The sequence below is a fragment of the Hemitrygon akajei genome, chromosome 12 (genome assembly GCF_048418815.1).
Source record: "Hemitrygon akajei chromosome 12, sHemAka1.3, whole genome shotgun sequence".
NCBI classification, from domain to species: domain Eukaryota; kingdom Metazoa; phylum Chordata; class Chondrichthyes; order Myliobatiformes; family Dasyatidae; genus Hemitrygon; species Hemitrygon akajei.
The window spans coordinates 100,977,279-101,000,415 of NC_133135.1; the positions used below are offsets into that span (position 1 = coordinate 100,977,279).

Consider the following 23,137-nt stretch of genomic DNA (forward strand, 5'->3'; position numbering starts at 1 on the left):
TTCAACCGTTAAGAGATCCTGCAAAATGTAGAAGACACTTAATTTTGAAATATTAGAGAATATTAATAGCCATTAATAAAATTTGGTCGAACTGGATTAGTATCTGAATTCTGTCGTTTTGATTAATAAAAGACATCATATTTCAATTAATCCCTCCTGATAAGTTCTAAAACATTTAAATATTTATTTAGTATATAAAATAGAGCTGAGCGGAGGCTACAGATTAACTCTTTGCAAACTGCAGTGGATAGAAGTATAAGAACAGAGAATTTCGATGCATGCCGTTCGGATCTGGTGTTGTCATATTTGGATTTTATGGTAAATTAACTAATCTGGTCGTTGCAAATATAGTTTTTGTATCCACTGACCTCGAGGGAGAAGTCGGAACTGTGTGTTTGAAATGTCATAGTGTCCTCACAAAGCTGGATTTTTTTTTTGTAAGAAGTTCGAGTCGTCTAGACTTCTTTTTCAGCAATGGATTCAATTTGAGTTATGGGGTGTAGACACGAAAAAAAATGATGGAGGGAAGGAAATCAAATTTGGGTCACCGTCTTTATTGGCATCTGTGTATTCTTCTCGCAGTAGACTGTGTGTGTGTGTGTGTGTGTGTGTGTGTGTGTGTGTGTGTGTGTGTGTGTGTGTGTGTGTGTGTGTGTGTGTGTGTGTGTGTGTGTGTGTGTGTGTGTGTGTGTGTGTGTGTGTGTGTGTGTGTGTGTGTGTGTGTGTATGCTTTCTGTATCTCCCTCTCTCTGTATAGGAGGCATGCAAGGGTGTCTTATTCTCTGAGACTCTCTCTCGCTCTCTTTCTCTCTCTGCAAATTTGTACTCAAACGTGATTGTGTGTATATGAGTCTAGTTGTTCTTTGTCCTCATGGAAATTGGCCTTCATATGCTGGGGAGTTGGTAAAATCTATCCTCTTTCAGAGCAGAATCTGTGCTGGGTGATAGCCACTAAAGGACTAGAGCAAGTCAGCCACTGATGCCTTTTACATCTGCTGACTCTCACTGTTTGGTGGGTGGAAAGTCTGTGCCCTTGGATATTTGCTGGAGATCTTGGGGATTGTCCAAGCAGAAAAATATTTAGAGGGCAACTGGATCCAGTGAGGCAAATGATCAGATGGGACAAACCTTGTTTCTAAGTAGCTAAATTGTTAGAAAGGTTTGGAAGAACGATTCTTGTGCATTGCTCCTTTTTATTGTGACTCCGCCATGGAATACAGTGAAGATAACGCTTCACTGCAAGATGCACATTCCCCTTTGCAATACCCATATGCATTTATAGTAAATATATTAAAACTCTATGATTTATTTTATTTTAAGTAAATTGTTTCCGTGATAAGAATAGACAACATAGCAAAAAAAGTTTGTAGATAATGGCAGTACAGAGATGGGTATATGCAGCTAGCAATGTGTTGTCAGCAGATAACCAGCATGTGATGTTTGAGAGCCCAGAAAATACCACTGGATGGATTAGCAGGTGTACATTTAATGCATTCCCATGACACCCTTAATCTGCACTGTTTTCAAGTACCAAATAACTCATGACAAATAGAGGTTCAAAGACCAGGTGGTTCCAGCTTCCACTGCTCTCACTCACTTCATCTTGATTTATACATCACCGGAAAATTTATATCTCTAGAGCACACAATCCTCTGTCCAGACTCAGAACCTCTTGAAAGAATTGATTGTATGATAACGTTCCCCAGCTCCCCCTTAGAATCTATAGGATCTCCGACATCTCATCCAAAATTCGCTCTTTATGCTGAGTCATCACAGCGTACATTAGCAGGAAATTCCACTGTGAAGACTTCAATACTCAGACTGGTCCTGTCCAAGCCATTCAAATGCTGAGTAGAAGTGATGCTTCGAAGTCCAGAGGTGTGATTCACCATGGCCCTAGTGTGGTTAAGGAGAAACCAAGCTGGAACCTCCACATCAGAAACTGCTTTTAGTTGTCACGATCTAGAAAGTCACAGTACTATTGCTCCACCACACACAATAAATGAATTGCAGCTTTGTTCCCCCAGAAAATTTAACGCTGAACTTGAAAAGGAAAATGTACATTTAGCATTACAAGGACTTTGAACCAGTAGATGTCGAGATGATGCGTCTATTTATGAGGAACATAAATCTAGAAATAATCTAGAAAGTACAAACTTGTTATCAGCATTTTTATTAATGTATTCAGAGGGAACCTTATTAGCCAGAGGGTTGGGAGAATGTGGAACTCACTCCCATTGGGAGCAGCTTAGCTGTAAATTAAAGCCGGATTTAAGGGGAAGCTGGTTAAATACGTAAGTTCTCATACTAGAGGAAGCTCAGTGTGGTGTTAACCCCCATAGCTTGATGGCTTACACCACCTAGCCATCAACTTCTCTGAGATAAGTAGAGAAACAGTAACTGGGTTTAATTTTAGTTTTTTAATATTATTCAGTGGTTCCTTCCGGGCTCTGAAAATTTCTGTCGGTTAAGGACCAAGTCAAGTTTGGCCCCATTGACCGCACACTCCAGTGACCAACTGGGCTTTATATGATGGTCAGTGACAGTGAGCTCTATGAGAGTAGATAGTTGTCCTGAGGTATCTCTGATCTAAAAGGCAGAGGGGTTGAAACAGACCGTGAATAGCTCCAGTAGATTTAAAGAAACTCCTCTCTTCATTCTAATCAAAACTGCAGACTACTCCTCAAGACTGCAGTTTAAAATGGATTCCATCTGCAGTAGAAATAAGAGAATACCACAAAGAAAATCTGTCACAGAAGTCTGGTTAAATAACTTTACCCCTCTGCAAAATTTGCTTGTGAAAGGCCAGGTAATTAGCTTAATTATTCATTCAGCATTAATGGGGAAAGCTTTACAGATAATCAGCTGACAGATCTGATGTGATGCAGGCTGAGACTTAAGGGAAGTATTTCCCATTCCTAAATCTCCAGAAGCTACTGGAATTTTCAGGGGAAATGACCCAATTTTGTAAAGAAGGAACATGAAGAGAAAGAGCATTGCCAGAAAATGAAATCACAGTGGTGTAGAGAAGCTTAGCTGTTGTGACAACACAGGCAGCAAACAAGCCTCCAGGATGCAATAGATGGATTTAAATATTACATGTCAATCACTCAGCCCATTATACACACTGGCCATGAGACATAAGGACATACAAAGTCAGAGGAAACCATGTGTCCCCTCAAGCCTGCTTTGCTAGTCGATAAAAGCTTGTCTGATCTATGATCCAGAAATTATTTTATTGCATTACTCTCTTGATTACTTTAAAATTCAGAAATCTATCAATTCCTGTTATGCGTGAACCTCCACAGCCCCCGGATAAACAACCTCTAGGCAGAGAACTCCAAAGATTCATTGTCTTCCACATAAGGGAGTTATTCTTCATTTCAGTCCTAAGTGGTCTATATTTTTTTGAGTCTGTGGTCCCTAGTTCTACAGAAACACCTTTCTTGCATGTATCATGTTGGGTCTTCTAAGAATTTCAATCAGGTCACCAAATTTCTTAAGCCCACTTTGTTTTCTTAATGCGTGCATTTATATTAAAATTGAGAGCTTGACCCAGTTACAACAATCCTGTGTAGTAATAGATTCCACACCTTGACAGACTTCCACAGAAATAATTTTTGTGTTGTGTTCTATATATATAAAATGAAGTGTTCCTAGTGCCCTGGACAACGTCTGAAATCCTAGAGTTGTACAGCACAGAAACAGACTCACCATCCTGACTGGTCCATGTACCCACCCTCAGAGAAACCAAACTTCCGCCATGGATTTCCTTTAAATATTTCTTGCTCCATCTTAAACCGTTGTCCTCTCTTCCACTGTTGGAAAATGACTATTAAGTTCCCTTTCATGATAAGATCATAAAGCCATAAAGTATAGGAGCAGAATTGTGCCATTTGGCCCATTGAGTCTGCTCCATTTCATCATAGCTGATCCACTGTCCCTCACAGCCACAATCTCCTGCCTTTCCCCGTATCACTTCATACCCTGATGAATCAAGAATCTACCAACCTCTGCCTTAAATACACCCAATGACATGGCATTCACAGCCACCTGTGGCAATGAATTCAACAGACTCACCACTCTCTAGCTAAAGAAATTACTCATCGTGTCCATTCTAAAAGGAAGTCCCTCTAAGTCAACTGCACTGCTCCTAAGAGCACTATATGTGAGGTCATTCTTGCCCTCAGCCATAAAGATCTATAATGAGGCAATCTATACCTGGGAAAGTGATGACGCCCTCCTTTTAGATTGTTTAAGGTAACATATTGATTTACTTATTCATCTTATACTTCTCTTCTAATATTGGATTGCTACTGTAACACTGTAATTTGTTTGGGATCAATAAAGTATCTTTCTATCAATCTATCCATTCTGAGGCTGCGTCCTCTGGTTTTAGATTCTCCCACTATAGGAAACATCCTCTCCATATCCACTCTATTGAGATCTTTTATTATTTGATAAGTTTCAATGAGGTCATCTCTCATTCTTCTAAATTCCAGTGAGTAGAGACCCAGAGATGTCAAATGCTCCTCATATGCACATGTTGCAGATGATAACCACACACCTACTCTAACCCTCTATCCTCCCCAACTATCTCCCTGGTGAATACCTGTAAGTATTCATTTGGGACCTCACTTGTATCCTTTGGTGGCACAACATGATTTTGTTTGCTGAAGGGACTTACTCTTTCTCGAGCTCTCTTGTTTATGATAGAGTTATAGAAGCTTTTGGAATTCTCTTTATCTCTAAATCAACATCAGGGAGAACAGATGGCTGTCACTGCTGATGTTAATCTATCACAGGAAGCTTGCTGTGCAGACACTGACCAACATTTTTGTCTCCACGTTTACTCCTTTTCACCAACAGTTTACTGGCTGCGAAAAGCCTGGGGCCACTCTGAAATATGAAGTACACATTTTTTTTCTGTCGTTATCTCTGGATGAACAAATTCTTGCTTCTAGTTTAATTATACAAGAAAGGCAATTGAAAATAAAGAACACCATGTTGATCTGTCCATTTGAGGAGTTGTTAAGGGTCAATGATGTTAGTGGTCTGGAGCTATGTACATCTTCCAAACTATGAAAGGATGGCAGGTTTCCTCTTCCAATAGGTTACGTACTGCCCATTTTACAGCAATGGAAGTCCTTCATTTCTGTCAGTCTGTGACTATCTTCTCTATTGTGCCCCAGATGTTGCTCAGGGTCCTCGTATTTCCTCTATGCTACGGCACCAAGTTGTCTTGTGTCTCCCGCATTTCCTCCGCCTTTCCAGGGTTCAGAAGAACTGTTGTCTTGATGATGGAGTTGGCCTCTCTTCTCATCATGTACTCAATCCACCTCCCACATTTCCTCAGAATAATTGTAGCCATATCTTTTCAATGACACTGAAGCAGTAGGGAATGATTGGAGATCTTTCTTGGCCAGAAAATACTGAGGATTTTCTGAAGACTCATGGTGTGGAATGATGACAGCCTGGCAAGGTTGTTCCCTGTCATGTGCCAACATTCTGACCTGTACAAAAATGTGGACAGAGTGCCGTTCTGGTACAGCTTCTTCTTGTTAATGAACCACTGGGCTTTGTTAGTGTGAGTGCCACTGCTACTGATATTTATATATTAATTCTAATTTATTTAAATGAATTAATTAAAGTTCCACTCTGCTATGGTGGGACTTCACACCAGATAATAAAGTGCTTGATGGGATCAGCAAATTCCAATCAAAAGCACACTTGTAGAGAGGGAGGGAACTGAAAGCTGGTGAAGCAATGCGGCTGATAGGCTGAATACTTGCCATGATGAATGGTGTGTGAAAGCTTACAATAGTCCCCCAAATAACATATAATTATGGCCAAGGCAATTGCTCTGTACCTGGGTGCTATATATTCCACTCCTACTACTACTAGGTGGCTCTGTGTAAAATCAATGACCCCTTTTTTGCCTACTCTGGTAATTCAGGTATCTAGTGAACACTGTTTCATTTAGCTGTATACATGTGTATTGTTGAGATACCTGAGTTCTGGGTTATGGATTGTAGATTGGATGGACACTGGATTTGGATCTCTGTGGGTTGCTTCTGCTTCTGGGTTGGGGCTCTTTGTGCAAGTGAGGGGGAGGGGTGTTGATGTCTTTGCTGCTGCTTGTGTGAAAAGAGTGGGAGGAGGATTCAAGGCTTTGATATTTCTATCGTTCATTCACTGTGGGTTCTTTTTTCATGGATGTTTGTGACGAGTAAGAATTTCAGGTTGTATACTACATATATTCTGTGATTTTATAATGAAACTTTGAAAATGAATCTTTTAAAACTTTGAACTTGAACAGTTTTTAAGCAAATGGTTCACTCCAATATTTCTTTCTCAGCCAAATAACATCTGATGTTTTGGTGATCAGGATTTCTTTGAATTTACTTGTCTAAATATGGGTATCACAGGGAAAGCAGTATTGCCCATCCTCAATGGAGATAATGATGAATGGCTTTCTAGAGGCTCTGCAATTCAAGGAAATAAGATACTCCTATGAACATGCTGAGGAGGGAATTCCAAGAATTGGATTCAATTTCAATCAAGAATTAACATTATATATTACCAAGTCAGGATGGTGACTGGCTTAGAGGGGTGGTGTCCTTAGTCACCGATTTGAGTGTGAGTATTGTATGTTGTAGATGCTGATGGAAGGGATGAATGTTTAGTCAGTGGACATGGTGTTATTTAAGAAGACTTGTGTGGTGTTGATTATCCTAATTGCTGTTGTATCTGCACTCATCCATGAAGGTGAAGCCACAGTTTATTTGTAGATGATGGCAATGACTTGGGCAAGCAAACAATCTGCTGGAGGAACTCAGCTGGTCAAGCAGCACTTGTACGAGGGGGCAGGACAATTTCTCCGGCAGACCAGATTCCAGTTTCTTGTGACTCCAAAGACTTGTAGAGTCAGAAGGCAGTCAATCATGTCAGCTTACCCAACTTCAGACTTGATTTTATAGCCTCTCAATGTACTGAATATGGATGACCCATTTAATTCCTGCTCTATGGTAATGCATGATATTGATGGTTGGGGACTTGACTAATGTGTTTGTATACCTGTGCCCAACTATATCCTATATATGCTCAAAATGTTTATTGTCTGGCATCTTATGTTTACATTCACATCCACGGGCTGAATTACTACCTCTCATGCCCGTGCACGTGCTGTCTCATTGACGGGGAAGCTGAAATAATTGTATCAACAGTAAGCATCTAAATTTACGATAGATCATGTGAAGATGGTGGTGGTCCAGGATACCATTCTGAGGAACTTCACAGTGATGCTCTGAGGTTGGTGATTGATCATGAACATCAGCCCTCCTGTGTGCAAACAGTGACTGCAATCACTGCAGATATTTTATTTTCTACCTTGGTGTCCATGACCTCAGCTTTTCACCAGGGTAGCTTTTTCCAAGGATTCTGTTAGATAGCTCTGAGTTAAACTCTTTTCTGTGCCACATTCAACTAGCACCACTGTGCCCTCCTAACTCTTGCATCCTGTGTAATCTTTTACAAGGTTAAACCCAATATTACTCCTGATGGCTAACATATATTGGTGCCAGGGCACACAGGATCTCCAGCGTTAAATCTACACCATGTTTAGATTCTGCGAAACACCACTCCATTTCAACAGTCCTCCTGACCTGCCTGAGGCATGTGGACAGGAACATGAACAAGCAGATGCAGGTGCATGCCAATGGCATAGGCAGAATAATAGTCCAGCATGAACTAGATGGCTGAAGGGCCTGTTTCTATGCTTTATTGTTCTATGTCTCTATGACACCATGACAGATGAAATTAGTTAGATTGGCATCATGAGCAGCAGAGACATTGTGGTTCTGTTCCTATGCTGCACTGTTCTACATTGTTCTGTGTTGTCCTTGGTCTTCCTGAACATCCCACCAATGGTGGCTGTAACTTCAGCACCTGAAACCCCTCTGGGTCTCTTTCTTTCAGGAATGTCCTTGAAATCCATTTAACAGTTCTTGGTCACCTCACTTAAAAAAACATAATTTATTGTCTTTGTTCTGTGAAGCCGTTCTAGGAATGTCTCCATTCAAAGCATTATAAGCAAGGCATAGCTGTCTAAAACAAATAATTTTGTGATGGAACTGGCCATCATGAAGCAAGGATCTGAGTTTTTATCTGGCTGACTTTCAGATGTTACCTGATCTGCTGTGATATCTGAATACTTTCTGTGGACAATCTGGATTTTCCGGGTTCCATAGTTTTCTTTGTTTTGTGGCTGTCCGCAGGAAGATAGATATCAAGGCTGAATTCTATACTGCATACTTACTTTCATAATAAGTGTACTTTGAATCTATGTGGCAGAGCAGGACTCTACACAGCAACAGTCCTGTTTGGGGGTTGATCTCAGCTGCTAGGAATCAGAGTAGTTCAAATTACATTTATTCTCAAAGTATGTATAAATCATACAACCTTGAGATTTGTCTGCTTACAGGCAGCCACAAAGCAAGAAACCTGAAATAACCCAATTTTTAAAAAATGACCAATACCCAATGAGAAAGAGAGAGGGGGAAAAAACAAATCATGCAAAAAAAAAAAATGAAAGCAAGTGTTCAGAATGAAATTGAGTCGGTAAATCAGAACTGGAACAGCTAGAGTAGGCTCATGGTCTCACGTTCAGTTCATCACAGTGCAGGGCAAATCACTGCGAAGCTCGCAGGTGCTGAGCCCAAAGAGGCATTGTGGGCCTTTTCCTATGCTTCACTACATTGTTCTGTGTTGTCCTTGGTCTTCCTGAGCATCCCACCAATGGTGGCTGTAACTTCAGCACCTGAAACCCCTCTGGGTCTCTTTCTTTCAGGAATGTCCTTGAAATCTATACAGCCTCAGCCTGTGCACAGGCCATAGCTTGGACAGAAATGCTTGTCCATTCTTTCATCTGGAAACCATCCATCCACTTCCCAAACTGAATTGCTGACTTGCCATCTTCCCATTATGTCACCAATCCATGTAACTGAAATTTGCCCCTGCTAAAGGACTGATTTTGTCAAGGAGAGCAGTTTGGAGACAGTCAGGTAAAACCCACTGATGAACCTTTGTGGAAGGCTCAGCAAGATTATTCCCTAATAGTATTTAATGCCGGATATTAAAATTAATATGCATTATTATGCAGATTAATACCAGAGAATAAAGCCGTTATTGAAGATTATCCCACATCCCTCTTCTCGTGTGTGTGCTCATGGAAGAGTTGTGGGTTAAAATTTAGATCTTCTATTCTTTATTTTCAGAGCAGGGATGGATGCAAGTCATTGCCTACGTTAACTTTTCATCTTTTGCTTTGCATAATTGACATTTCAAACAATATTTCAAAGCTGGAATCACTATAATCTTCCATTAATATTAAACAATTTTATTATTTTCTGTCTTGTTCTTTGAGATCGGGTTGTGAATGTTGGATTTTGAGACACTGTGAGGGATTTATCATTTCTCCTTCTCCAAAAAGCTCTTAAAGCAAATGGGTTATGAGGTTTATTAAAAGGAATGAAATTTTCTCTGGAAGTGGTGTTTCTATAATTACCAGACTGGAAGATCATGTAAAGGGTGTTAAACTAAAATGCTAAGTGCAATGTCCTTGTTGATAGGAGAAACACTGAAACGCCTCAGCATTTAAAAGTCTTCTGTACAATGATCACCTGTTTCAGAATGATGAGAAGCAAGCCCAATTTGGATTTCTCACAGAGCAAGATCCCAGAACTAGCAATGAGAAAAGAGATTAGTATTGTTCCAATTAGCCACAGTTGGCTGAGTTGGATTTTTCTCATCCTTTGTGCCATGTCATACAGCATTGTGCAAAAGTCTTATGTATGCTTATAGCCAGGGTCACTAGGACACACTAAGGCACAGTACTGAAGTACATTTGTGTGTTGCACTGTAATGAATCAGAATCAGGTTTAATATCACTGGCATATGTCGTGAAATTTGTTAACTTTGCAATGGTAGTACGATCAATACATGATAATAAAGAAAAGAAACTGTGATTATAATAAGTATGTGTACATATATTTGATAGTTAAATAAGTAGTGCAAAGACAAAAAACAAAAAAGTGGTGTGGTAGTGTTCATGGGTCCAATGTCCATTCAGAAATCAGATGGCAGAGGGGAAGAAGCTGTTCCTGAATCACCGAGTGTGTGTCTTTAGGCTCCTGCACCTCCTTCCTGATGGTGACAGTGGGAAGAGGACACCTCCAGGATGGTTAGGGTCCTTAAAGTTGGACGTCGCCTTTTTGAGGCATTGCTCTATGAAGATATCTTGGACTACAGAGGCTGGTGCCCATGATGGAGCTGACTAGGTTTACAACTCTCTGCAGCTTATTTCAATCCTGTATAGAAGCATCCCCGCCCCCACTCCCCCATACTGAATGGTGAAGCAGCCAGTTAGAATGCTTTCCATGGTACATCTATAGAAATTTGCAAGTGTTTTAGGTGACATACCAAATCTCCTGAAACTCCTAATAAAATATAGCTGCTGTCTTGCCTTCTTTATAGCTGTGTTGATACATTGCAACAAAACAACATATTTTGTGACAACACACACAAAATGCTGGTGGAACGCAGCAGGCCAGGCAGCACCTATAGGGAGAAGCACTGTCGACGTTTCAGGCCGAGACCCTTCGTCATACAGTTTTGTGCAAAAGTGTTAGGCATATATATATGTAACTAGGGTGTCTAAGACATTTGCACAGTACTGTAGTAATTTTATGTATTGTATAGTACTGCTGCCACAAAAAAAAACAAATTTCATGACATATGTGATGATAAACCCAATTATGATATGGATCTCTATTGTGGACTGAGAGCGGAAAGGGAACAAGGAGAGGGAGATCATGCTCGGGAAAAGGGGAAGGGAGAGGGGAGGGAGTAGGAAGCACCAGAGGGACATTCTGTAACGATCAATAAACCAATAGTTTGAAAACAAATGACTTTGCTGGGCATCTCAGGGCGGGGTGTATCAGCACTCGCGCCACGCCTGCCCTGGCACTCCTTCTCTGCCACCTGTCCCACACCCCTCCTGCAGAGCTCCACCATCACCATTCCCAACATCCAGATTTACAAACTCGCTCTGTTTACTTACTGATTAATTTATTGAGATACAGTGTGGAATAGGCCCTTTGAGACATGCCGCCCAGCAATCTCCTAACTTAATCCTATTGTAGTCACGGGACAATTTACAATGACCAATTAACCAACTAACCAGGAGGCCTTTGAACTGTAGGAGGAAACTGGAACACCCTGAGGAAACCCGTGTGGTCATGGAGAGAACATACAAACCCCTTATTAGGCAGCAGTGGGACTTGAACCCAGGTCGACTGTACTGTAAAACGTTGTGCTAACCATTAGGCTCCCTGTGCCTAATACTTTTGTACAGTATTCTATACCAACTAGATCTTCATTTTCATTTTTCATATGAGAAAGCAGAGTCTCAGTATTGTATTAGTGAGAATCTAATCTCCTAACCCTGAAAAATTCAAGCTTCCTATTTCAGTTGAAATGGTTATTCATTGATAAATTTTCTTTGTAAAGTTCCTGATTCATCCGCTTACCAGATAAAGATAAAAAGACATCAAAGTAGAAAGTGATCGGGCGATAATGAGCAATCTCTTCATGCCTGACTGAACTGTGAATGACTTCCTTGGCTACAGGCAATCGTACAATCCCGGCGAGGGCACAACAAAAATCTCCCCTGAACCAAGAGGGATGTACTCGAATGTGCGATGATCAGATTAGTGTTGGCCAAAACTGAACTGCCTCTTCAAGTGCGTCTTCATTTCCTCCTGCAAGAGATTTCAGAACCAGAATCAGAATCAGGTTTAATGTCACTGGCATATGTCATGAAATCTGTTGTCATGTGGCAGCAGTACAATGCGATACATAATAATAAAAACCGTTAATGAATAGTTACATTAAACATGTAGTACAAAAAATTTCTACCATGGAGAGCATTCTAACTGGTTGCATCCCTTTTTGGTGTGGTGGGGAGGGAGCCACTGCACAGGATCAAAATAAGCTGCAGAGAATTGTAAACCTAGTCAGCTCCATCGCGGGTAGTGCCTCAGAAAGGTTTCATCCATCATTAAGGAGCACCATCACCCAGCACGTGCCCTCTCCTCATTGCTACCATCAGGAAGGAGGTACAGGAGCCTGAAGACACACGGTTAATGATTCAGGACCAGCTTCTTCACCTCTGCCATGTGATTTCTGAATGGACATTGAAGCCCTGAACATGATCTCACTGTTCTTTTATTTCTATCTTTGTACGAATTAAATTTAATTTTTATACACACACACACACACACACACACACACACACACACACACACACACACACACACACACACACACACACACACACACACACACACACACACACACACACACACACACACACACGTGATAATACATCAGATTCATATGGGGGTCCTTAAAATTGGATGCCACCTTCTTAAGTCATCGTTTCTTGATGACGTCCATCATTTTGTCCATTTTGCAACTACTTACCTTTAAATGGAGAGAGCTTTGACTCACTGATCATTAGATCATCATGGGCTTTTAACAGTGAACCAAATCAAGTCAAGTTTATTGTCATCTACATAAGTGCATAGTGAAGTACAGATACAATGTGAAAGTGCTTTGCAGCAGTATCACAGGCACGTAGGGACAGACAACATATTGAATATAGATTATACGCAAACTAGACATTAAATTGTACCATGCAGTGGAAAAAAAGACTGTGCAGAAACATAATATTAGTTATTAAGTTATTATATTTGTCAAAAACAAAGACAAAACTGAAGACGTCAGTAGTGGTGGAAGAGGCCTTCAGCATAGGAACCAGCCATCAATCACACAGTTTACCCTCAGCAGCAAACATTGAAGTATTATTCCTGTAAACTCACACTCAGTAACACATCTTGAATGTAGATCACCCCCTCTCCCTCGACTTAGCATCAGGGGGAAGGAAACCCACCACATGTGATGAGCAAGGCTCACACAATGGAATGAAGCTAACTGGAAACTGATGGCAGCAAAATCACTGCTGGTAGATTAAAGCATTTGCTTTAAGGGTTTATCTTTACATGGAGCTTCCTCCCTCCTGCTGCGCATTGAGAAATTAGTGTGTCTCACTGCAGTAACGGACAGCCAGCTGCCCAGCCTGCTTCTCCCAGTGATGAATAAGTGACATTACCTGGTAAAGAACAGTTTGACCTTCAGAGAGGAAGGGATTCACTGTTTGCACATTGCTCGGTCTGTGTTTTTTTTCCTTGCTTTGTTTGGAAGCCTTCCCTTCGTTTGCTCTTGTTTAACTCGCTATATTCAGAAATAAATCATAAATATAGGAAATAGATTACAAGCAGTGCATGTCTTGCTCTTCATTCACTCGTTCATCAAATCAACATATTCCACTTGCAATATGCCAATGTCACTCACACCGTCTCTTCAATCACGGCGCCCATGAAGCATTTGATCATCTACACCAACACGACGAGCCACAGCCTGAAAGTAGGACTAAGGAATTTTACTATTGATGGTACACCATAAGGCACACTGTAGGAACACACACAAAATGCTGGAGGAACTCAGCAGGCCAGGCAGTATCTATGGAAATAAATTAACAGTCAATGTTTCGGGCTGAGGCCCTTCATCAGGACTGAGAAGGAAGGGGGGAAGATGCTAGAATAAAAAGGTGGGGGGGGGGCGGAGGAAGGAGAATAGGTTGAAGGTGATAGATAAAGCCAGGTGGATGGGAAAGGTAAAGGGCTGGAGAGGAAGAAATCTGATAGAACAGGAGAGTGGATCTTAGGAGAAAGGGGGACGGAGGAGAGGTCTGAGGAGGGAGGTGATAAGCAGGTGAGAAGATGTAAAAGGGCAGAGTGGAGAATAGAAGTAGAGGGGAGGGGAAAGGATTTTTTTTTTATCCCAAAAGAGAAACAGATATTCATGCCATCAGGTTGGAGGCTACCCAGATGGAATATAAGGCATTAATCCTCCACCCGAGGGTAGCCATGGGCCAGCATGTTGCAACAGGAATGGGAATTGGAATTTGTCCACCTGGAAGTTATGCTTTTGGTGGATGGAGAGGAGATGCTCGACGAAGCGGTCCCCAATTTACAACGGGTTCCACCAATGTAGAGGAGGCTGCTCTGGGAGCACGAGACACAGGGCATACGAGCTGAATGAAGCCATTTGGCACATTGTGTGATTTATTATCCTTCTCAGCCCCATTCTCCTGCCTTCTCATTTGCCACCCCGGCCAATCAAGAACCTATCAACCTCTGCTTTAAATATACCTAATGACATGTCCTCAACAACTGTCTATGGCAATGAATTCCACATATTCACCACTCTCTGACTGAAGAAATTCTTCCTCATCTTTATTCTAAAGGGACATCTATCTGTCTTGATGCCCTGTCATCTGGTCCTAGACTTCCCCACTATAGGAAACATTCTCTTTATGTCAACACTATCTCAACCTGTCAATATTCGATAGGATTCAATAAGATCTCCCCTCATTCTTCTAAACTCCAGCAGGTACAGGCCCAGAGCCATCAAATGCTCTTCATACATTAATGGTTTAATTTCCAGAATAATTCTCATGGACCTCATCTGGACCCTCACCACTGCCATCACATTCTTTCTTGGATGAGGGGCCAAAAACTGCTCACAATACTCCAAGTGCAGTCTGACCAGTGCCTTATAAAGCTTCAGCATTACTATTGAAGGCATAGTGAACCCATTCCAAAGGCAACCACATGTATTGGTTACAAACCTAACAAAGTATTATTTCTGAGGTTTTACACAAAGACAGACCACTCACATTCTTCCTCCAGCCTCACAAGGGGGTTATTTGTGGACTACAGCCCTTCTCCCAGTAATGGTTACTCACCTTTCAGCAGTCTTGAAAACACATGAAAACTGTGACAACTTTGGAGATTTGCAAGAAGACTCAGTATGGAGGTTGAGAGAGAATGTAGTGTCGACATCCATTGATCTCTGGAAGTTACCATGCAAGTTGTCAGGGCAGTTAAGAAGACATTTGGTGTGTTGGCTTTCATTAGTCAGGGGGATTGAGTTCAAGACCCGCAGGGTAACGTTTCAGCTCTTTAACTCTGGTTAGACCATAGTTGGAGCATCGTATTCAGCTCTGGTTGCCTCATTATAGAAAGCATGTGGAACCCTTAGAGATAATGCAGAGGAGATTTACTCAGGATGCTGACTGGATTAGAGAGCATCTTATCATGATAGTTTGAGCTAATTAAGTTTTTCTCTTTGGAGCAAAAGAAGGTGATTTGCAAGAGATTTATAAGATGAAAAGAGGCCAGAGACCTTTTCCCTGGTTAACAGTGCCCTATGAGAGGACATAATTTTAAAGTGATTGGAGAAGTATAGGGGGGTGTCAGTGGTAAATTTTACATAGAGAGAGGGGTGGGTGCATGGAACACTCTGCTAAGATGGTGGTAGAGGCAGATATTTTACAGCATTTAAGCAATTCTTAGACAGGCACATGGATAATAGAAAAATGGAGAGTCATCTAGGAAGGAAGGGTTAGATTGATCTTAGAGTAGGTTAAAAGGTCAGAACAACATCATGGGCTGAAGGGCCTGTACCATGTAATAGCGTTCTACATTCTATATTCCAAATTTTAAACAAGCAATAAGATTTTATCAATTGTGAGACCATGCACAAGAATGTACATTGGGACAAGGGCAACATGTTGGGGCAGGGAGTGAGTGATGTAAATAAGTAAAGAGTACAGAGAAAAGTTACAAGTATGTTGCTGGGACTGGAGGAGCTGAGTTTGAAAGGAAATATTGAATAGGCTGGGATTTTATTCCTTAGCACATGGAAGCTTGAGGGGAGATTTGATAGAGATATAGAAAATTATAGTGGGTATCGAGAGAGCAAATACAACCAGGGTATGTCTTACACAGTGAGCAGTAGGGCACTGGGAGTGTGGTAGAAAAATCTGAGAATACAGGTCCATAATTCATTGAAAGTGGCATCACAGGTTGATAGGGCCATGAAGAAAGCTTTTGGCATATTGGCCTTCATAAATCAAAGCATAAATCGGGTAGATGGAGCTCATCAGCCTGGAAAGGCAGTCCATCTAAGAGAGGGAAAACTCTGATTTCAAACCTCCGCTGCCTTGCAGCCATACCCACTCATGGGAAAAGCTTCGGGAGTAAACCCTGAGGACAAATTCAGAGCTGGAGTCCCTAAGGCAGTCCGACATTGCCTTCAACCTCGTTCTGGCAACTCCTGCGACGACACCGGTGCCAAGCTGTATCGGCCCTTGCCCTTCCCTTGGACAACATCGGTGTCGTGGAGAGGGGAGACTTGCTGCTTGGGCAATTGCCGGTCTTCCAACAACCATTCCAGGCGCAGATCCATGGTCTCGTGAGACTAACGGATGCCACCAAATCAAAGCATTAGGTACAGGAGATGGGATGTTATGTTTAAGTTGTATAACATGTTGGTTAGGCCTTATGTGGAGTGTTGTGTACACTTTTGGTCACCTACCTACTGGAAAGATGTGAATAAAGTTGAAAGAGAACAGAGAAAATTTACAAGGATGTTGCCAGGTCTGGAGGACCTGAGTTATAAGGAAAGATTGAATAGGTTAGGACTTTATTCCTTGGGACTTTGAAGATTGAGAGGGGATTTGATAGAGATATACAAAATTATGAAGGGTATAGATAGGGTAAATGCAAGCAGGCTTATTCCATTGGGGTTGAGTGGGACTACAACTAGAAGTCATGGGTTAAGAGTAAGAGGAGAAAGTTTCATGGGAACTTGAGGTGAAATTTCTTCACTCAAAGGGTCATGGTAAAGTGGAACAAGCTGGCAGTGCAAGTGATGGTTGCAAGCTCAGTTTCAACGTATAAGTGAAGTTTGGATAGTACATGGATGGCAGGGTTATGGAAAGCTTTGGTTTGGGTGCAGGTCCATGAGAGTGGGCAGCTTAAATGGTTTGGCATTGGTCTGTGCTGTACTTTTCTATGACTCTGTGCATTGTTTCTGGAAGGACATGAATTTGCTGCCCCCATGCTGATGTTCTGTAACTTCTTCCAGGTCCTGCCCCAGGTAGAAGGAATGGCGGGAAAATTATTGAATGGTCCCAGGGATGCGAGGCACTGGTTCCATGCAGAGATTGGGGAAGCTGGGTGTGATCTGTAAAGCAAAGATGTGAGAAGATGCTTAGGGAGGTTACAATTACATGAATTAAAGTTCAAATTTCAGTGTTATTATCAAATATATGTCACCATATACAACCCCGAGATTCATTTTCCTGTGGGCATACTCAGTAAATCTATAGAATAGTAACTACAACTGGATCAATGAAAGATCAGCCAGAGTGTGGAAGGCAACAAACTGTACAAATGCAAATATAAATAAATAGCAATAAATAATGAGAACATGAGATAATGAGTTAAGGAGTCCTTAAAATGAGATCATTGGTTGTGGGAACATTTCAATGATGGGAAAGTGAGATTTGTTATCCCCTTTTGTTCAAGAGCTTGATGATAGAGTGGTAGTAACTGTTCTTGAACAAGATGGCAGCAGCAAGAAGAGATCATGGTCTGGCTGGTGAGGATCTCTGATAATGGATGATGCTTTCTTATGACAGGATTTTGTATTTTTTGTAGGATCTTCTGTTCAAGGACATTGGTGTTTCCATATCAGTCTGTGATGCAGCCAGCAATATACTCCCCACTACACACCTGAAAAAGTTTGTCAGACTTTTAGACGATGATCTGAAGTTACAAATAAAGTGCCTCTGCAAGAATTCCTCTGTGTTTGTTTCCTTCTACCATTCAAGAGAAATGACGCATATCTGCTTTGTTCTCCAGAGGCAGTGAGAATGGCCCAGACAGCCAGAGGGGATGTTAATAATTAGTGAGAAGGAAAGGACAGGGAGAGAGGTTGAGAGAAAATTGAGAGAGTGGAAGAGATGAACATAATGAAAGGGGAAAAGAGAGAGTTAGTCTGAGAGGGGGCAGCATAGACAATGAAAAGAAGAATTGGACACTTGTCAAAGATTTTCTTATTCCTCATGATAGCAAAAGAAGCCATTCAACCCACTGCTAGCTCACAGTAGCCTATTCTCGGCATGTTCGTGTCATGTCCACCCCCTACACTAATAACCCTGGAACATCTCAACAGCAAAGATGCATCAGGATTACAGCTCAGCATTTAACACATCATCCCCTGAAAATGAATCAGTAAATTGCAAGACCTGGGCCTCAATACACCCTTGTGCAATTGGATCCCGGATTTCCTCACTTGTAGACCCCAGTCAGTTCGTATTGGTAACAACATCTCCTCCACAATCTCCATCAGCACAGGGATACCACAGGGATATGTACTTAGCTCCCTGCTCTACTCACTTTACATCTATGACTTTGTGGCTAAGTACACCTCCAACACTATATCCAAGTTTGTGGACTTTATCAAAGGTGGTGATGAATCAGCAAACAGGAGGGAAACTAAAAATATAACTGAGTGGTGTAATAACAACAACCTCTTACTCAGTGTCAATAAGACCAAGGAACTGATTGTAGATTTCAGGAGAGAGAAACCAGAGGTCCATGAGCCAGTACTCAGAGGGTCAGTAACTTTAAATTCCTGGCTGTCACTATCTCAGAGGACCTGTCCTGGACCCATCATATAATGTAATTGCAAAGAAAGCACGACAGTGCCTCGACTTCCTCAGGAGTCTGCAGAGATCTGGCATGTCGTCAAAATCCTTGGTAAACTTCAATATTTGATTCTCGCTCTGGGAGAATCGAAAGTGCGACATAGAAAACCTACAACACAATACAGGCCCTTCAGCCCACAGTGTTGTGAAGCTTCAATATTTGTGTGGTGGAAAGTGTGTTGACTGGCTGCATTATGACCTGGTATGGGAACACCAATGCTGTTGAGTGGAAAATCCTGCAAAAGATAATGGATTTCACCTAGCACATCACAGGCAAAGCCCTCCCAATCATTGAGCATATTTACATGAAACTTTGCCTTAAAAAGGAGCATCCATCATCAAAGCTCCTCACCACCCATGCCATGCTCTCTTCTCACTGCTGCCATCAGGTAGGTACAAGAGCCTCAGGACTTGCACCTGGAGGTTCAAGAACAGTTACTATCCTCAACCATCAGGCTCTTGAACAAAAGGGGATAACTACACTCATTCTATTTCAGTTGTTCCCACAACCGATGATCTCACTTTAAGGACTATCTTGTTACTTCATGCTCTTTCATTTCATGTTATTTCATGCTTGTTATTTATTGCTATTTATTTATATTTTCATTTGCGCAATTTGTTGTTCATTGATCCTGTTTACATTTACTGTCCTATAGATTTGCTGAGTATTCCCACAGGAAAAAGAATCCCAGGATTGAATGTGGTGACATGCATGTACTCTGATAATTAGTTTTATTTTGAACTTTGAATTTAAGGCGCTATCGGGTTTCAAAATTTAAGATGCGGGTTTATTAATTACAGGTACATCCAAACATCAAGTGAAATAAGTTGTTTGCATCAACAACTAACATAGCCAAAGACGTGCTGCGGGTGGGAGTGTGGGCAGCACGTGAGTGGCGCTGTACATTCTGGCACCAGCATAGCGTTCCCACAATGCTCGCAGAACAATGTAGTACAGCAGATAGCACAGAACACAGAAGTCAACAAAACAAAACCCTTTCCTCCCTCCCTCCCTCCCATATGTCTTCAAGATGCGAGAGGAAACTAGAACACAGTGGGTGTGTGGTGAGGGCTGAGGGGGAGTGGTGGAAACCCATGGTTAGAGCATGCAAAGTCCACAGAGATGAGCACAGGAGGAAAGGATGGAGTTTGGGCCTCTGATCCTGTGAGGCAGTAGCACTATCTGCCGCGCTGGTCACCCATTTGAATTAGACACTTTGCATATAATGCTAGGCTGATTCCCAATGACATGGGGTCAGCAACGGACAGCAGCTGATCAGATGTACTTGCTTCAAGTGAATGGGTCAGTGAGTTTTGGGTTTGATCTCAATTATCTATCGTGATGCTGGACGAACTCTCAGAGTATCGTGTACAGTTTTGGTCACCTACGTAGAGGAAAGATGTAAATAATGTTGGAAGAGTACAGAGAATATTTACTAGGGTGGTGCCAGGACTGGAAGACCTTAGTTATAAGGAAAGATTGAATAGGTTAGGACTCTATTCCCTGGAATGTTGAGGATTGAGAGGAGATTTGATAGAAATGTACAAAATTATGAGCAGTAATGCAAGCAGGCTTTTTCCACTGAGGCTAGGTGGGACAACAACCAGACGCCATGGTTAAGGGTGAAAGGTGAAAAGTTTAAGAGGAACACGAAGGGAAACCTCTTCACTGAGAGTGGTGAGAGTGTGGAATGAGCTGCCAACATAAGTGGTGCACACAAGTTTGATTTAAGAGAAGTTTGGGTAGGTACATGGTTGGCAGGGGTATGGAGGACTATGGTCCTGGTGCAGGTGGTTGCGAGTAGGCATTTTAACTGGATTGGCATTGACTAGATGGGCCAATGAGCTGTTTCTGTGCTGTACTTTTCTGTGACTCTATGACTCGATAAAACCCTACATTTGTAGGGTCTTTTTTTTTTTGGTTTCGAAATAAACTGGTGCCTCTGTTTCATTCTGCACCCATTTACAACCTATCTCCAAGAATTTGCATTGCTAGTCTCTTCAAAGCCTTTAAATAGGTCAAGGATATAGCTGTGGACTTTCACAAAATACATTAGATTATACAGCTCTCACTGTCAGGATAATAAGAAAGTAGCTCCACTCGAGTGCCAATCCAAGCTTAAAGCTGCATTATCATCACCAGTTAGGTTACAGAGGCAGAAGATTCTGAAAATTCAGAGTGCTAGACATCACTGCAGGCTCTCTCACAACTTTGTTTACTGTGTAACTTTTGCTCAGAGTGTAAAGCTCTGTGTCAAACTGGGCCTGTGACTTGGCCAGCAACCACAAACACAGGTTCAAATATGGTAGCGTAACGACTTAAGGCGTCTGTGAGCCGGGTTCAATTGCTGCTGCTGCCTGTACAGTGTTTGCATGTGCTTTCTGTAACCATGTGGGTTTCATCCAGGTGCTCCAATCTCCTCACACATTCCAAAGAGGTACAGGTTAGTGGGTAAATTGGTTACATGGCTGTAATTGGGCGGCGTAGGCTCACTGGGTTGTGAGGGTCTGTGCTGTATGCCTAGATAAAAACATAATCTCATCATGGCAGATGAGAGCTAAACTATAATTTAAAAATAAATCTTTCAATCAGAGTGACCATGAACTGTTATGTTGAGATTAAGTGTTTCCCTGTCCTTTGGCAGATTCAGCCACACGGCATTACCCTACACAATCACCTTCATGAGGACTTCAGAGTTTAAGAGTGTTGTCAGCAGCAGTTTCTCTTGGCTGGGCAGGGGTTGGCAGTATTGTGAGAGGCATCTATAAATCACTAATAATCTGCAGAAATATGGTCTTTCTCTAGACATTTCAGGAAATGTTCATCCATCAGTGACCATGGTGGGTTGTAGTGCAGGATAATGGAGTGAACTCCAAATTGTCAGTAAGTTCTTCATCACTAGGGATGGAACAGGCAGACCACATCCATTTACTGTCAGATGGTAGACTGCAGACAATTATGTTAGAATGCCTGTTTCCAGTCATGCCATTTTGAATTACCAGTCTGTAGACATTTCACGTTGGACTGACAGTCTGCAGACATTTCATGCTGGACTGACAGACTGTAGACATTTCATGTTAGACTAGTAGTTTGTTGAATTTTCATGTTAGACTGACAGTCTGTAGATATTTCATGTTGGACTGACGATCTGCAGACTTCTGAAGTCGGACTGACAGTCTGTAGACATTTCATGTTGAACTCGCATTTTGCAGACATTTCATGTTTGAAAGACCGTCTGTAGACATTTCACGTTGGACAGACAACCTGTAGACTTTTCATGTTGTCCTGACAATCTGCAAACTTCTGAAGTTGGACTGATAGTCTGTAGACATTTCATAGACTGACAGTCTGTAGACAGCTTACGTTGGATTTACAGTCTATAGTCATTTTATGCTGGACTGACTGTAGACATTTCATGTTGGACTGACAGTATGTAGGCATTTGATGTTCAACTGACAGTCTGTAGACATTTCATATTGGACTGACAGTCTTTAAGCATTTCACATTGGAGTGACAGACTGCAGACATTTCATAGTAGACAGGCAGTCTGTATACATTTCATGTTCAAATTACAGACTGTAGAAATTTCTCATTGGATTGACAGTTATTAGACATTGCATGTTGTACTGACTGTAGACATGTCACGTTGGACTGACAGTCTGAAACCAATTCATGGTGGACTGATAGTCTGTAGACATTTCATATTGGACTGATAGTCCATAGAAGTTTCATGTTGGAATAGTAATCTGCAGACATTTCATGTTGTGCTAACAGTCTGCAGAACATTCATTTTGGCCTTAAAATCTTCAGACATCTGAAGCTGGACTTGCAGTTTGTAGACATTTCATGTTCAAAAGGTAGTCTGCAGACATTTGACGTTGGACTGACAGACTGTAGACTCTTCATGTTGGACTGAGTCGTAGACATTTCATGTTGGACTGACAATCTGCAGTCTTCTGACATTAGATTGGCAGCCTGTAGACATTTCATATTGGGCTGACAGTCTGTAAACAGTTTATGTTGGACTGACAGTCTGTAGACAGTTTATGTTGGACTGACAGTCTGTAGACATTTCAAGTTTGAATGACAGTCTGTAGGAATTTAATTTTGGACTGATAGTCTGCAAACATTTCTTGTTTGACTGACAGTCTGTAGAGATTTTGATGGTGGACTGACAGTCTGCACAGATTGCATGATGGACTGACACTCTGCAGACATTTCATGTTCGAATGACAGACTAGAAATTTCACATTGGATTGACAGTCAGTAGACATTGCATGTTGGACTGATGTAGACATTTCATGTTGGACTTACAGTCTGCAGAAATTGCATTTGGATTTACTGTAGACATTTCACATTGGACTGACAGTCTGCAGACATTTCAAGTTTGACTG

The 23,137-nt window shown here is 41.6% G+C and overlaps 1 protein-coding gene across 2 annotated transcripts in view; it reads left to right on the top strand.

The window, feature by feature from the left end:
• LOC140737329 (leucine-rich repeat and fibronectin type III domain-containing protein 1-like protein) overlaps positions 1-23,137 on the top strand; it is a 518,600-nt gene that overhangs the window by 934 nt on the left and 494,529 nt on the right. The gene's annotated exons all lie outside the window — the stretch shown is intronic.